At 39.4% G+C, this 13,450-nt stretch overlaps 1 protein-coding gene and 3 long non-coding RNA genes across 9 annotated transcripts in view; 2 read left to right on the top strand and 2 right to left on the bottom strand.

The window, feature by feature from the left end:
• Positions 1-13,450, top strand: part of AUTS2 (activator of transcription and developmental regulator AUTS2) — a 1,112,861-nt gene that overhangs the window by 634,617 nt on the left and 464,794 nt on the right. The gene's annotated exons all lie outside the window — the stretch shown is intronic.
• LOC309646275 overlaps positions 1-13,450 on the bottom strand; it is a 638,120-nt gene that overhangs the window by 291,067 nt on the left and 333,603 nt on the right. The window lies entirely within an intron of this gene.
• LOC309646301 overlaps positions 1-13,450 on the bottom strand; it is a 266,260-nt gene that overhangs the window by 193,118 nt on the left and 59,692 nt on the right. The gene's annotated exons all lie outside the window — the stretch shown is intronic.
• The window catches only part of LOC309646298, a 58,174-nt gene extending 44,724 nt beyond the window's left edge, over positions 1-13,450 (top strand). The window contains exon 2 of the long non-coding RNA XR_014255263.1: positions 1-13,450. This exon is cut by the window's left edge and continues 19,302 nt beyond it. This is a non-coding gene — a long non-coding RNA (uncharacterized lncRNA).

Below are 13,450 nucleotides of genomic sequence, written 5' to 3'. Positions count from 1 at the left end.
GTACTAGAAGAAATAAAATAAATGTATCCAATGGGGACTGACTGTAAATGAGTATGTGGGAACTTTTTGGGGTGACAGAAATACTGTAAAACTAGATTGAGGTGATGGTTGCACAACGGTATAAATTTATTAAAACTCATCAAACTGTATGTTTAAAATGTGGGTGAATTTTATGGAATGCATTTATACCTCAGTAAAGTTGGTTAAAAAAAAAAAAACTGTATGAGGCAGTAGTGAAATCAGAGCCATTGTCTGAATTTTAGAAGTATCAGAGAAGAGCTCTGCAAATGTGAATTTATCATAAATAACTTTTGGTGGTATTGTGTTTCCTTTGGTTTCCCAGGACCCTGAGGTGCAAAAACCAATCATCATTTCCATGCTGAATTACTTGCTTTGGGACATAGCCATTTTGCAGATGGCCTGCTTGTCTGAAATAGGGCATGTTTTGTCATACCAACTCTGATTTCTATTGTTGGTGACACATTAATAACCGAACTACTTTCTTTGGTGCAGAAAAGCCGCTTCACTGATAATATTTGCAAATCAAATTGTATCTTCTCTTTGTGCTAGGTTGTCCTCAAAATCTCTGATTGGCTTGTTACAGACATCCCTATCTCAGCTTCTCTGTCCTCTTTTAGTTTAAATATCTGTATGCTGTAGCAGATTGTATTATGAAATCCTCTCGCACTTATTGCTGTTTAGTGAATGGAAATGGCATTTCCTCGTTACCAAAGATAAACTCTAAATATTGTGATTTTGCCCCCCCTGAGTTATACAGTAATATATTCAAAAACCTTTTCTCCATAGCCTTATTTCTCTGAGCTGTTTTTTCCTGAACACTGACACCAGATGCAGTCTGCATGGACATTGGTCCCAGGGACATCTTGTCTTCTCCCTCTGACGGGGAGATTACAGGAAGAAATGCTGACTTCTGTTGTAGATTCACAATGTGCTGACACGATAATAGGACATGAATGGGCTTTGGAATGCCTTTTTCCTTGAGCTGGGTTGAGAGAGGAACAGAGGCAGACAACTCCATGGCCTGAATTTCGTTAGCTGTGTGACAATGAGAGAGATAAGTAGATGTGACAGTTATGAATGATCCTCTGTCATGCACTTACGCGTTCAGACTCAGATAAACTGACACTGCTGTCAGACACCAGCTATGGGGAGCTGAGACCTCTGATGAACCTTCTAATATGGTAAATGGGAGTCTTAATTCTTCATTAACTGGAAAAAAGAGATTTGGCCATGTAATTTTCTCCTTGCTGCCTGTTTTAAAGATTCCAATAACCCAGCATTTACAGTTGACTAGGCAGGGATTGCTTTTTCCCCCCCTACACTTGCAACATGCAGACTGTGAAATCTGAGGAAACGCCGCTTAAACCCAGACTTATTGCCTTGGTTATCTTTAATGACTTTGAAATGTATTGGCCTCATTATGGAACAGTGCAGTTATCAATTCCTCTAATTAGGTGATGTGCTCCCATAAGAAATTTAACATTAAAGCACAAAACTGAACTAGTTAGAGGCATCCAATGCAGGCAACCTCAGTTTAAGTGGTAAATTTAAGATACTGTTTCTTTATCAACTCTTTTACACCCTACTTCTGACTTCTTGAACACTAGAGTGTGGGGCATGTTTTCTTTTTCCTTAAGGATTACATCCTATATCACACCTCCAATACCTTTTATGACATTTGAGTGCTTCTTGATAGTAAACTGTGATCTCACCTTGCACTAAATTGACCAGGAGCCTAGGGAAGGGAGGAAGTGAATAGATTATATTTAAATGCTCTAAGTATCAACACATCTCCATTTCTCAGTATTTATCTCGTGGTTTGTTACTCTTTCTTATAGAGTTAAAATAGCGTGTTATTCTTTCCTGTCTAATTACAAAAAATTTCCTTTCTGTAAGTAGCTTAGCACAGACTTTTTTTTTAAGATTGGGGCCATTATATGTTTATTATATAATGATGCTATTTCAATCAGACATGTTTCAGTTGCACTTCTAGAAGAGGGAGATGAGGTTTCTGGGTTTAGGCTGCAGTGAAGGGATGTTAGGTATCTTAACTCTTCTTTCCCTCAATCATCCATCTGAACAACAAAAATAATTGTAGCCTCCCCTTTGGGGAAACTATATAGTTTAATTAGTGTTTTCTAATAACTTGTAAATCCTTAGAGAAAAATTAACAAAGTAAGTGTAAGAAATTACCTTTGGGGTTTGTTTATTATTATTGCTGTTATTATTGTCCTCGTTATTACTACATGGGACTAGTTATTCTTTTAAGTTGGCTACTTGAAGATGTGTTTCAGATCTCATGGAGTGAAATTTACCTTTAATGTGACAGTGCTCAAATCAGAGAGTTATACTAAACATAAAAAATATAGAACAGTAATTTCTTTAAAATACCTGGCACTGTTAATGGTAGGACTGTTAACTTTGTCCCCTGCAAGAAGATTCAATCCCAATTAGGAAATGTCAGAATGCAAACCTTAATCATCTCCTCTCAGATGGACATTGAGGAAACCTTCCTGTGCATGTACCTATGAGCATAAGTCTGTTGAATCTGTTCAATGATAATATTACATCTTTCTGAACCAGTTTTTATCCTTAACCTAGATTTGCTTTGAACCTCTGCAGTGCCTTGACTACTACCTATAACAGCAGTGATAGCCAGGCCCTTCCTGGTGTGTGGGTTTTTACGAACCCTCTTCTCATGGCAGGCAAGGCCTTGTTGGGGCTCCACTCCTCACCCAGGCTCAAACTCAAAGAACAGTCCTGCCCGTTGCTGTGGCACCTTCCTGCAGGTCTGGCCCTTTCCTAGTGCTCTTGTTCTCTTTGTCATGCGGGTTCCCGGTGTCTTAGTATATGCCTTGATCACTCCCGATTATCTTGTTCAGGACCTCCCTTCCAGGAAGTGGGGCCCTGATCTTGCCACAGGTGGGTGGCAGGAGGACCCACTGGCTCCTAATAGAATTCTTTGAGAATCTGGAGTTTAACTGCCTAGACTGAAATTTCTGTCACCTGTCTGAATGACCTTAAGCAAGTTATTTAACTTCTCTGTGCCTCAGTTCCCTGTCTATGAAATGGAGATGATAATAATGCCTATCTCACCAAGGTTCTTAGAGAAGATTAACTGAGTTAATACATGTGAAACACTTAGACCAGTACAAGTGACATAAGTAAGCATTAATAAATGTAATTTGTTACTGCTTTTGCTTCTGCTGCTATTATTTTACCATTTCTCCTCTCATAGTCCATAACAATAAACCAAGCCCTTTTACTCTTGATGGATCTATTATTCTTAGCATTTGAGCCCTACTACTTGCTATTTCCTTCCTTCTACTCCTGTACTCACATTACTATGTGTGAAATTGTGAATGAAAACAGAATTGATCACCATGATATAAAAGAGCCCTGGAATATACCAGCATATCCTTTCTCTCCTTCTCCCCTTGATCCTAACCATCCTTGTCTAGTCTTGAGAAAAATCTTTTGTAAGGTAAGCCATTCATTTTGAATTTAATAAATATATTCATTGGGTTGAATATAACAAGTCATATTCTTTGGAATAGAAAGATGAATAGGGCAGGTCCCTGCTCTCAAGTAACAATAATAGCAGCAATGACAATAACAATAATAATGTTTTTGACTTCACGGAGGGTGTGGTGTTGGAGTTGGATTTTGAAAGATGAGTAAAGGTTTACCAGATAAAAAGAATTAAGAGCGTTCAAGGCAGAGACAGCAGCACGTGGATGAGGTGGTGTGGCAGTGAACGCCAGTCCTGACCATACAGGTTGAGCATTTAGGAGCGGTGAGGTTCAAGTTTCAGGAGGAGGGAATGAGATTAGAGAGGCATGCCATGGCCTGGCACGAAAATCCTTTATACCATGCTAAGGAGTTTGGACTTAATCCTGTGGGCAGTTGGGAGCCTTCGAAAGATTTGCAGTAGACCAGGGATCTGATCTGATTTGCCAGCTCATTCTAATGGCTCTGTGCAAGGACGTCTTGGAGAGGGGTTCAAAACTGGAGCCGAGAGACATGTCAAGTAGTGTTTCAAGTGCTAACTATCCCCTCCTGCTTCTCCTGTTGCTAAATAGAGTGGAGCAGAATGATATGTGCTTCTGAGAGACGGGTGTTTGAGCCGACTTCCCAGCAGTCTCTTGAGTACGTGGAGAGGGCGCGTGGAGGGAAGACACGTGATCCTTACGCTGCCCTCTTCCCACCTTAATCTTTTAAAAGAGACAGGAACAAAGCTCCTATCACATTGGAGTTGCCTGAAGACAGAAGTCCTTGAGCATCCTTCTTCTAAGTACTGGAAAGGCTGGTGCTTGCAAAGGAGAGGAGATTAGAATAACACCCTCACTGCTCAGTGAGAGGGCAGGCAGACCCTCACACTGGATGGTTCCATTCCGAGCCTCTCCTGACAAGTGCCGCAAGCATCCGATGTCCTTGGCTTCTCTTTTGTGTTGCTTACCCTGTAGCAGTTAAGCATTCAGGGCATTCTGTGTCTTTCTTTCCCCTCAGTTGCTTCAAGAAGATGAGAATTTGCTAAAAAAAAAAAAAAAAAAAAAAAAAAAAGTGTCGAGAAAGCTCTATAAAATGGCATTAAAAAAAGAAATCCCAAACTTCCTTCTTCAGAATGCTTCCCTCCAGTTGCCATTGCCCCTTTTTGCCCCTCCCAAAGCCTTGCAAATTATTATTTACCTATATTATTGTAATTATTTGTAGAAAATCAATAGAATTGCGTGTCCTTATCAGCAATGATACCTTTCTGCCTCTCCCGTTTCATCCTCTCTTCATCCCTAGCAAATTGTTATTTCTGAGGGTATTATTACTTGTAATTACTTTAAGGAAATTGACAAAAATACCACAACAATTTCATGCCTCAGAATTATTACACAGGTTTAGGGGGAAAAAAAGATTTCTATATGTCATTGCCGTGTTTGTTATTCCTAAATGATTCTTCCAGAAATACTAATCAAAAACGTCTCCCTCCAGAACAGCACTGTGGCTTTAATATCAGCTGCTGTTTCTTTGAATGGGGCTGCTCAATCTTTCATCAAAGAAACACATCACCCATATCCCTGTCTTTAAAAACAGCAATTATGTGTAAATGCCTCCTGATTTATTTGAGCCAGGGCCACTGGCCAGTATGAGTCACCACAATTTACTGCCAACCGTCACTTTTACATGATAGGTCTGTAACAAATATCTACCGCATATTGTTAAATTAATCTTCCATTTAAAATTAATGGAGTTAGACTCCCCAGGTTCAATGTAATTTCGTGTTCACAGGCAGGGAGGGATGTGTGCTGCATACAGAATGAGACAAGGCCCAACGCCCTAATCTTTCATCACCTTGAACCTGGAGACTAGGACACGTCTCAGCACCAGCTAATGAGATTGAGCCCGCGTCTCTCCTGAGGATGCCGGCTCAAAGAGGCTTTTCTGCTCAGAAAGAGCAGGCTCCATCTTATTTTAATAATTCCTCAGATATGACAAGTCTGATGTTATGTATGAAAGAGCCAGGCTTGAAAAAGAGATAAAATGAATTTTATATCATTACTTCAAACCCGAAGCCAAGGGAAGTGTGTTGCAGTTAAATTAAAAAAAAAAAAAGCAGGAAGCATTTTAGCCGTGAAATATAGTGACTGTAAACCAGGAGTCATCCTTTCATTTATTTTAATGCACAATCACCTTAGATTTCTGTAATTCTTGAACGTTTTCATGCATTAACCAAAATAATGTGGATGAAAGCAGGAGCCTTGTTCAATAAACATCTAGATGAAAATATCAGCGGGAACATGTAATTCCTGATGGGATAGGTCACATGAAGCCTCTCAAGTCCCATCACTTCTTTTCCGTGGCATCTTTTAAAAAGGCATTTTTCTTCTGTGTACCGCTTACCTACTATTTAATCTTTTAAAGTTTAAAAATGATAAAGCCAAATTACACAGCGGTATTGGGTTCTCTGGTTTTCATTTCTTGATCCTTTTTACAAACTTGGTGACTTTTTTTGTGTCCACAGAGAGGAAAGCCTAACAGAACGGTTTTCAGCTTTCAGGCATTGGCTCCAGAAGTTCTGGCAAATGGTTGCTGTTGTTCTTCAATTCTTAGAAATTAAACTCCAGGAACAATGGGACCCTTTTCATAGGTAAAGATAAATGTCTAAAAAGACAGTAAGTTGTAAAGGACAGGAAAGGCACAGATGAGGTAGACATCCTGTTTTGTTTTGTTTTGTTTTTTCATTCTATGAGTTGAACTCTAACTTCAGTTACTTCTGATTATCTCAGAAAGTAATTCTAAGTATTTACACTTTGTGTCTGATTTATAATGCAATATATAAGTGAGTCTAGAACTCTTCGCTTTCTGATTTGTTTTAATTTGGTCCCAAAGTAAAACTTCCAAAGAAGTAGGGTTAGTATTTTTCTACCTGTAGATGATGTTGATGACGATGATAACTATTATTATTATTATTATACTTAAGATTACATTCTATAACTTACAATTCTATTACCTCATAAACTATATATTTTAGTGAACATAGGGTTAAAGAAAAAAATGAAAACTCAAGTATAAGAATAAAGTATATTCACTAGTGGCTTAGTGACACATGGCAGTTTTTAAAATTACATTATTTTGGTAGGCTATTTGTAAGGGAAGATTTTTAAAATGTTATTCCGTGTCTCCACTCGAATAAGATTTAGAAAATCTTAGTGGGATTTTAGAACTAGGTAAATGGGGAAAAATGATGAAATTACCTTAAAAATTGGGAAATAAAGAAATGAATAATAGTAGGGACCTCTGTCTCCACAAAACTGAATTGCTTTGCTTCTTAATAGCCTCTCTTTTGATGTCTTTATTTGTTGCATTTTCTACAGCAGGGTGCTTGGTGAGTCCCAACTAACAGATCACTTTTTCAGTCTTCCACTCAAGACATCCCTGCCTTAAGTTCTGTATATTATATTCTTCTGCCCTCTTTTTTATATCCTCACCTTCTTTCTTTTCCTCCTTCCTCCTCTCCCTTAAAAAGTCTTCTTATTCTGTGCTTTAGAAGCTTCATCTTTTTGAGTTTTCCCTTTTTGTCATAGAAGGAGAGGGCACGTTGATATACCCAGGCTTTAGGTCAATGATAGGTTTATAGCTCTAAGCTTTACAATCAGAATGGTGGAGATACAGGGGACCTCTGATCTAATTCATCCCCCATTTCATAGGTTTGCCATAGAGGCCTGACAAGGTTAAGTCTCCCAAAGACTAAAAAATACATTTTTTGGAAAGCAGTATGGTGCTTCCTCAAAAAAATGAAATATAGAATTACCATATGATCCAGCAAGTTTACTTCTGGATGTAAACTCAAAAGAATTGAAAGCAGGGATTCAAACAGACACTTGTGCACCAGTGTTCGTAGCAGCATTATGCACAATAGTCAAAAGGCGGAAGCAGCCCATCTGTCCATCATCAGATGAGCAGACAGACAAAATGTGGTATATCCATTTAGTGAAATATTATTCAACCTTAAAAATCAGGAAAATTCTGACACATGCTACCACATGGATGAACCTTGAAAACATTATGCTAAATGAAATAGAAGAGACATAAAAGGACAAATATTGCGTGATTCCACTTATATGAGGTACCAAGAGTAGTCAAATTTATGGAGACAAAATTGCCAGGGGCTGGGGGTAGGGGAAAAGAGTGAGTTATTGTTTAATGGGTATAGTTTCATCTTGGGAGGATGAAAAAGTTCTACAGATGGGTAGAGGTGATGGTTACACAATAATGTGCATGTACTTAATGCCACTTACTGTGCACTTAAAACTGATTAAAATGGTAAATTTTGTTATGTATATTTTACCACAATAAAAATACACACACACATAGACATACATATCGTTTTTATTATCTGAGAAAATTTAGAACAGTTAGTCTGTCTGTCCTCTACCTCCATCTCTGTAGCTAACATTTAGACCTTCCCTCAAGTCAGTTTCAGACTCGCCTCTCTGATGGTTTGAAGTGTTATATTCTTCCTTTTCTCATTTCATTTTTTGTTTTTCTAACATTCGAGTACCTGCTCTATGATAGTCACTGGAGATATAAATAGCTCAGAGCCTAAGAGGGATTTTGCAGGAAATATTTTAAAGAATATGCATATTAAGCTTTCAAAAGAATTCCCAGAAAGTGTTAATTGTAAAAGAAACAAAGAGCATTTCAAATTTGCAAAATGAATTTTGTGACCATATCCTCCAGTTTCATAATACTTCCTACCTAAAGTGACTTGTAGAATGTGGGTTTCTCAGTCAGGCCCTCCTGGTTCTGTAGGTTGACTAAGAAAATGCCACAAATGATTATGATAAAAGATAGAATAATGTAAGTGTCCTAAGAGAAGATTAATAATAGGCTTGATTTCAAAGAAAAGAGAGTTTATCAGACCACATAAGGAACTTTGGCAGTTGGCCTTTAAAAGATAGATAAGATTGCGTCAGGCAAAGATACGGGGGAAAGGACTGAAATGGATAGCAAGGAGGACAATAGGGTTTTCTTGGAATCAGCAGTTATCAGTTGGCAGTGTGAAATACACTTGGATTTGTAAGAGGTATGTTGGGGCCAGTGGTTTAGAGCTTTGAGGGCCATATTGAGTTTGTTTACATTTTTTTTTTTCTTGGCCGTGCTGCGTAGCATGCGGAATCTTAGTTCCCCAACCAGGGATCGAACCCGTGTCCCCTGCAGTGGAAACACGGAGTCCTAACCACTGGACTGCCAGGGAATTCCCTTGTATACATTTTACATAGAGTTTGAGGGGCTCCTAGGATGGATCTGTCCCATGGACAACTGGATACTAGACTTAGGAGAGCAAAGCTAGAGTTGTAACCTTGAAGATTACCTCCATGGCAGTAGAATTGAAGCTTTTGGGTGAGTTAGATGGTGAAGGTAGAGTAGGATAAAACCTGTTGAGCATTTCTTCTTTAGTGGGAGAAAGGTGATGTGAAACCGTGCACCTCAGATTGGGACTTGAACCTACGTGCAGGGACTCAAACCCAGCCTAAGCCCAGGTTGGGACTTGAACCCACGTGTCCAGAACTCAAGCCTAGCCAAAACCCAGATTGGGACTTGAACCCATGCAGCTGGGACTCGAACCCGGCCAAAACCAACAGTTTTTTAACTGAGAGCACACACCTGGTTTCAGGACTTAATGAAGTTCAGGTTCTTGATGTCTCATCGCAGAAAGAATTCAGTGAGAGACAAAGTGATAGGTAAGAAGTGGATTTATTTAGAGAGAAACACACTCCAGAGACAGAGTGTGGGCCATCTCAGAAGGCGAGAAAGGCACCAGGGTATGGGGTTGTCACTTTTTATAGCAGTGGGTAATTTCATAGACTATTGAGTGGCAGGAGTATTCCAGCTATTTTGGGGAAGGGGTGGAGATTTCCAGGAATTGGGCCATTGCCCAGTGTTTGATCTTTGATGGTGGGCCTCAGAGATCGTCTGCCTCGGAACTGTCATGATGCCGGTGGGTGTGTCATTTAGCTTGCTGATGTGTTACAGTGAGCGTATACTGAGGCTCAGGGTCTAGTGGAAGTCGACTCGTCCGCCATCTTGAACCTATTTGGTTCTAATCAGTTTATGTTGTGTCCTTGGGCTATGTCATTCTTTTAAAGTTTGTGCCCTGCCCCCTTCCCTCCTGTTTCAAAGGTGCTGAGTTTTCAGAGAGGGGAGAAAAGAAGAGAAAGTCAGAATGGTAGGTAAAGGAGGGACTTTCCCAAAGAAACCTGATGAGGGAGTGGTCAGAGGGGTAAATGCTATAAAAGAGGCTTTAAGGAGGATTAGAAATGAGGGGAAATCCTTGCATTTGATCTTGACTCTTAGTAACCGGTAGAACTGCATTCAGAGATGTGGCATTTGTAAGGGTCCCTTGCAACTCTCCTGTTCAATGCCCTTTGTGATACCATGGTCACTTAATTGATTAAGGCATGAAAGAGTGCTTTATTGAAGATAGTATTATAGGGGGAACTTTTATTTTGAGAGAGAGAGAGAGAGAGGGAGAAACAGATCCGTCTATAATGTTTCCTCTTAAAAGAGGTGGGTATGGGAGAAAAAAAAAGGTCTTTGCAAAGAAGACACATGCAGGACAGATTCTAGACTTCTCTTTTGTTGTTGTAGGTCGGAGCCCAGACTGTGTAAATGATGGAGCAAAATATAAGTAGCAATGTAAAGGGTCTTAGTAGAAACTTTCTTAATATCTATTAAAGAGATCAAGGACCAGTATCAAGTTAAATATATGTTATTCATTTTCGTGAAAAGATTCAGATTTCATTTGCCTTTTATCTTTTCACTTGATCAAACACTAATATATTAGAAACACTCTGTGGGCATTTGGAAAAGTTGCAGGTGATTGTTGGCATGAGCCACCCTTCTTTTCTGAACTTACTCTTGGGCAGGAGGTAGACCTGTGCACAGTACAGACATTTATGGGCAGTTTTTTTTTTTTTCTGTTATCTTCAAGCAAGAATCCAAGATTGTTATATTTGACATTAAACCAAGTGGATCTTACCAAGCACAACACTATAACCTCTCAGTCCAAATGTTTGTATATCATACTAATATTATGTATCTTGTGGCAGATATTTTTTTAATGAGGATTCATTTTAAAAAGCATTGACATTTATATGCCAGCTGATACCTATTCATGTTCATGATTTAATTTGAAGGTAAGATTCTCATGAAAGGAAACCGCAGGAATTTCCTAGGAAATACTAAAAATCCATCCCAGAGGTGGTGTTGTTGTTATTGTTTTAGGAGTTTATGGGCTACTCTGATTCCTTATCAATTAGACAAAAGAGGAATGTGACCTGTCAGCAGTCACGTTTTCTACTTTCCTACCTCATTCTGATAAGTAATCAGGTTCATCTTTGGAAGGAAGATTCTTAAGTGATCTGGTCTCCAGCAGTTCAGGTGAAATTTGTTACAACTCAGCTTTATTTCATTGGAATTTGCTTTATTTCTGTCTTGTTAATTATATTTACAATAAAGCCTTTTAGGTATTGGGATTTTGCACATCTTTGAGTAGGCCTCTTCCTTCTGTCCCCCTGCCTCTCTAATAAGCCCGGAAGATCAAATCGAGACCATGAGATTCTGAAATGGGAAAGTTTCTGCCTTTTGCAGCTTATTTGATAGGAATAAAAATGACTGATGGCTCTCTCTCCTGGACTCTTTTGTTCGATTCAACTATGATTATGGAGCCTATTAGCTGCAGTTACAACCTATTTAAGAGCAGTGCTTACCAGTAATGGGGGCCAAATGATTTTGGAAAGTTCAGATGTACTGGACTCCCTGCAGAAATGAATTCAGCACTGAACATATTGATGCAGAACCTGAAGGAGGCTGCTCCGGTGGGACTAAGAGAATTGTGAGCTCTGCAAGAAATGAGTGGGTCGTAGAATTAAAGATCAGATAGGTGTTCGGCTCAAGGGCAGTCTCAACTCTGAAGTTCATCACAGCGATTTAATCAGACTCAAATGAGTGTTGCCCAGAAAAAAATCAGCCTTGTGTGTGACAGGAAATAGAGTGTATTTAAGAGTCTTTTGTTTCTGGTAATTCTGTGTGCCAAGGCTTCCCAGGTATATACCAAGATGAGGGAACTGCTACATTTGATAGGTGATGGCACTTCGGTTTACCTTGGCTCAGAAAATGAAATCTGGAAAAGATTTACACAAGGTCATGGTATTGTCCAGAAGGAGCATGCCACTTGAAAAGTTCCAGCTTTTAAAATTTTCACAGATTACACAGGCCAGGGACCACCTTTGGCTGGAGCCATCTGTTGCTGCCTTCCTGGTATGAAATTATTTTTACATAAAATGTTTGTGTACCTTCAGGGAGAGCTGTATAGCACAGCAGAAAAGAACTTGAGCTTTGGAGGGAGGCACACTTGGGTTTGAATCCCAGTTCTTCCACTTGCTGTGTGACCTTGAGCAAGTTATGTCAACTGTCAGACCCAGAGTTCCTTTACCTATGAAATGAGAACGATAACTGCCACTTCACAAGATTATGGTGAGAAGTAAATTAAATGAAGCAATATATATTAATTGCTTATCACAGTATCTGCACATAATACGTGCTCGATAAGTGGTAGTTACTTGACGCTTTAAGACTCTCATCATCTTGTGCCTCCCTCATTTCCCTCTCATATACTCTCTTCGTGAGCCAGAGTGATCACTGTTTTAGGAATCACTGAAGTATAAACCTTTTAGAGGATCTGCGGATTCAGAAATGTGGAAAGAGAGCAGACTACAAACATCTGGAGGCTTGGGCAGCTGATTGTCAAGAGACCAAAGAAAAACGCACCCTCCCCCCACCACACACACCAACACCGTGGCGGTAGTTAAATTGACACATAATTAGCCGAGAAACATTTTGAGAGCCATGTTACGGTTTTATACATATGACAAGAAGAATCCGCTTTTCTTCTGTGTTACTCACCAGCTCTTAGGTTTGTTTACTAGGTAATGTATAAGTAGTTTTCTCTGAATAATAAAATTTGAAAAGAATATAGTAAATATACTAGGAGTTTTCTTCTCCACTTCAGGGATCTGTCAGAGTGTGTCTCTGTGTCTCTGTATTCTTATCTGTATCCTTATCCTTATATCTATATGTTTAGCTGTGTGTGTGTGTGTGTGTGTGTGTGTGTGTGTGTGTGTGTGTGTAGAGAGGGAGAGAGAATGAATGAGTGAATGAATGAATGAGAATGAGAACTGAGAGCCAAATTATCAGCTTTATTGATGCCTGGGTAAACACCCAATCATTCCTAAAATGCAAGGCACTCGGGTAAAAGCAAGATTGGAGACGGCTGCCAAGATCCTCTTAAAGTGGAGCCTCCTAACCTTTTGCCCATAATTGATACCGTGGGACCCACAGGGACGTGCCTGGGCCTGCGGTCCACTAGCCAGCTGCATGAGTCAGGGGCACAGACCAGCCTAATCTGTGCTGCACCTGCAGTCCAGAGAGATACATACCTAGAGAAGGGACTGCTTGCCATAGAGGGGTCACACCCACTCTACAGTTGGCCCAGTCACGGCCCCGCTCTGATCATCCTTGGGGAAAAGTAAAAGAGACTGTAAGTGCTGGAGAAAGTTTTCTTCTCCGGGGTTAAGGTGAGAGGGTGAAAAGAGGTCCATAGAAAAGACATTCTATAGAATAGACAGTGGCCAACAGTTTGAAAACCTGCAGGATATAAGTAAGATAATAATTGTGAATTCCTGGCTTCAAACATTTGTTGACATACAGAGAAGAAAAATATTGTGATCTATTTTTGGATATTAAAATCTACTGTGCATTTTCTATCACAGTTACCTAATGTGGTTATTTTGCTTTAACAAATTACTATTTGTTTAGTACTTTGAAGATTCAGAGTAACATATCAGAACATGTACATATCATATTAATAAACAAA

The sequence above is a fragment of the Balaenoptera physalus genome, assembly GCF_965194825.1.
Source record: "Balaenoptera physalus genome assembly, chromosome: 16".
Classification (NCBI taxonomy): Eukaryota; Metazoa; Chordata; class Mammalia; order Artiodactyla; family Balaenopteridae; genus Balaenoptera; species Balaenoptera physalus.
The sequence above is the reverse complement of the archived record's forward strand: the minus strand, read 5'-3'. Positions and strand labels throughout refer to the sequence as shown.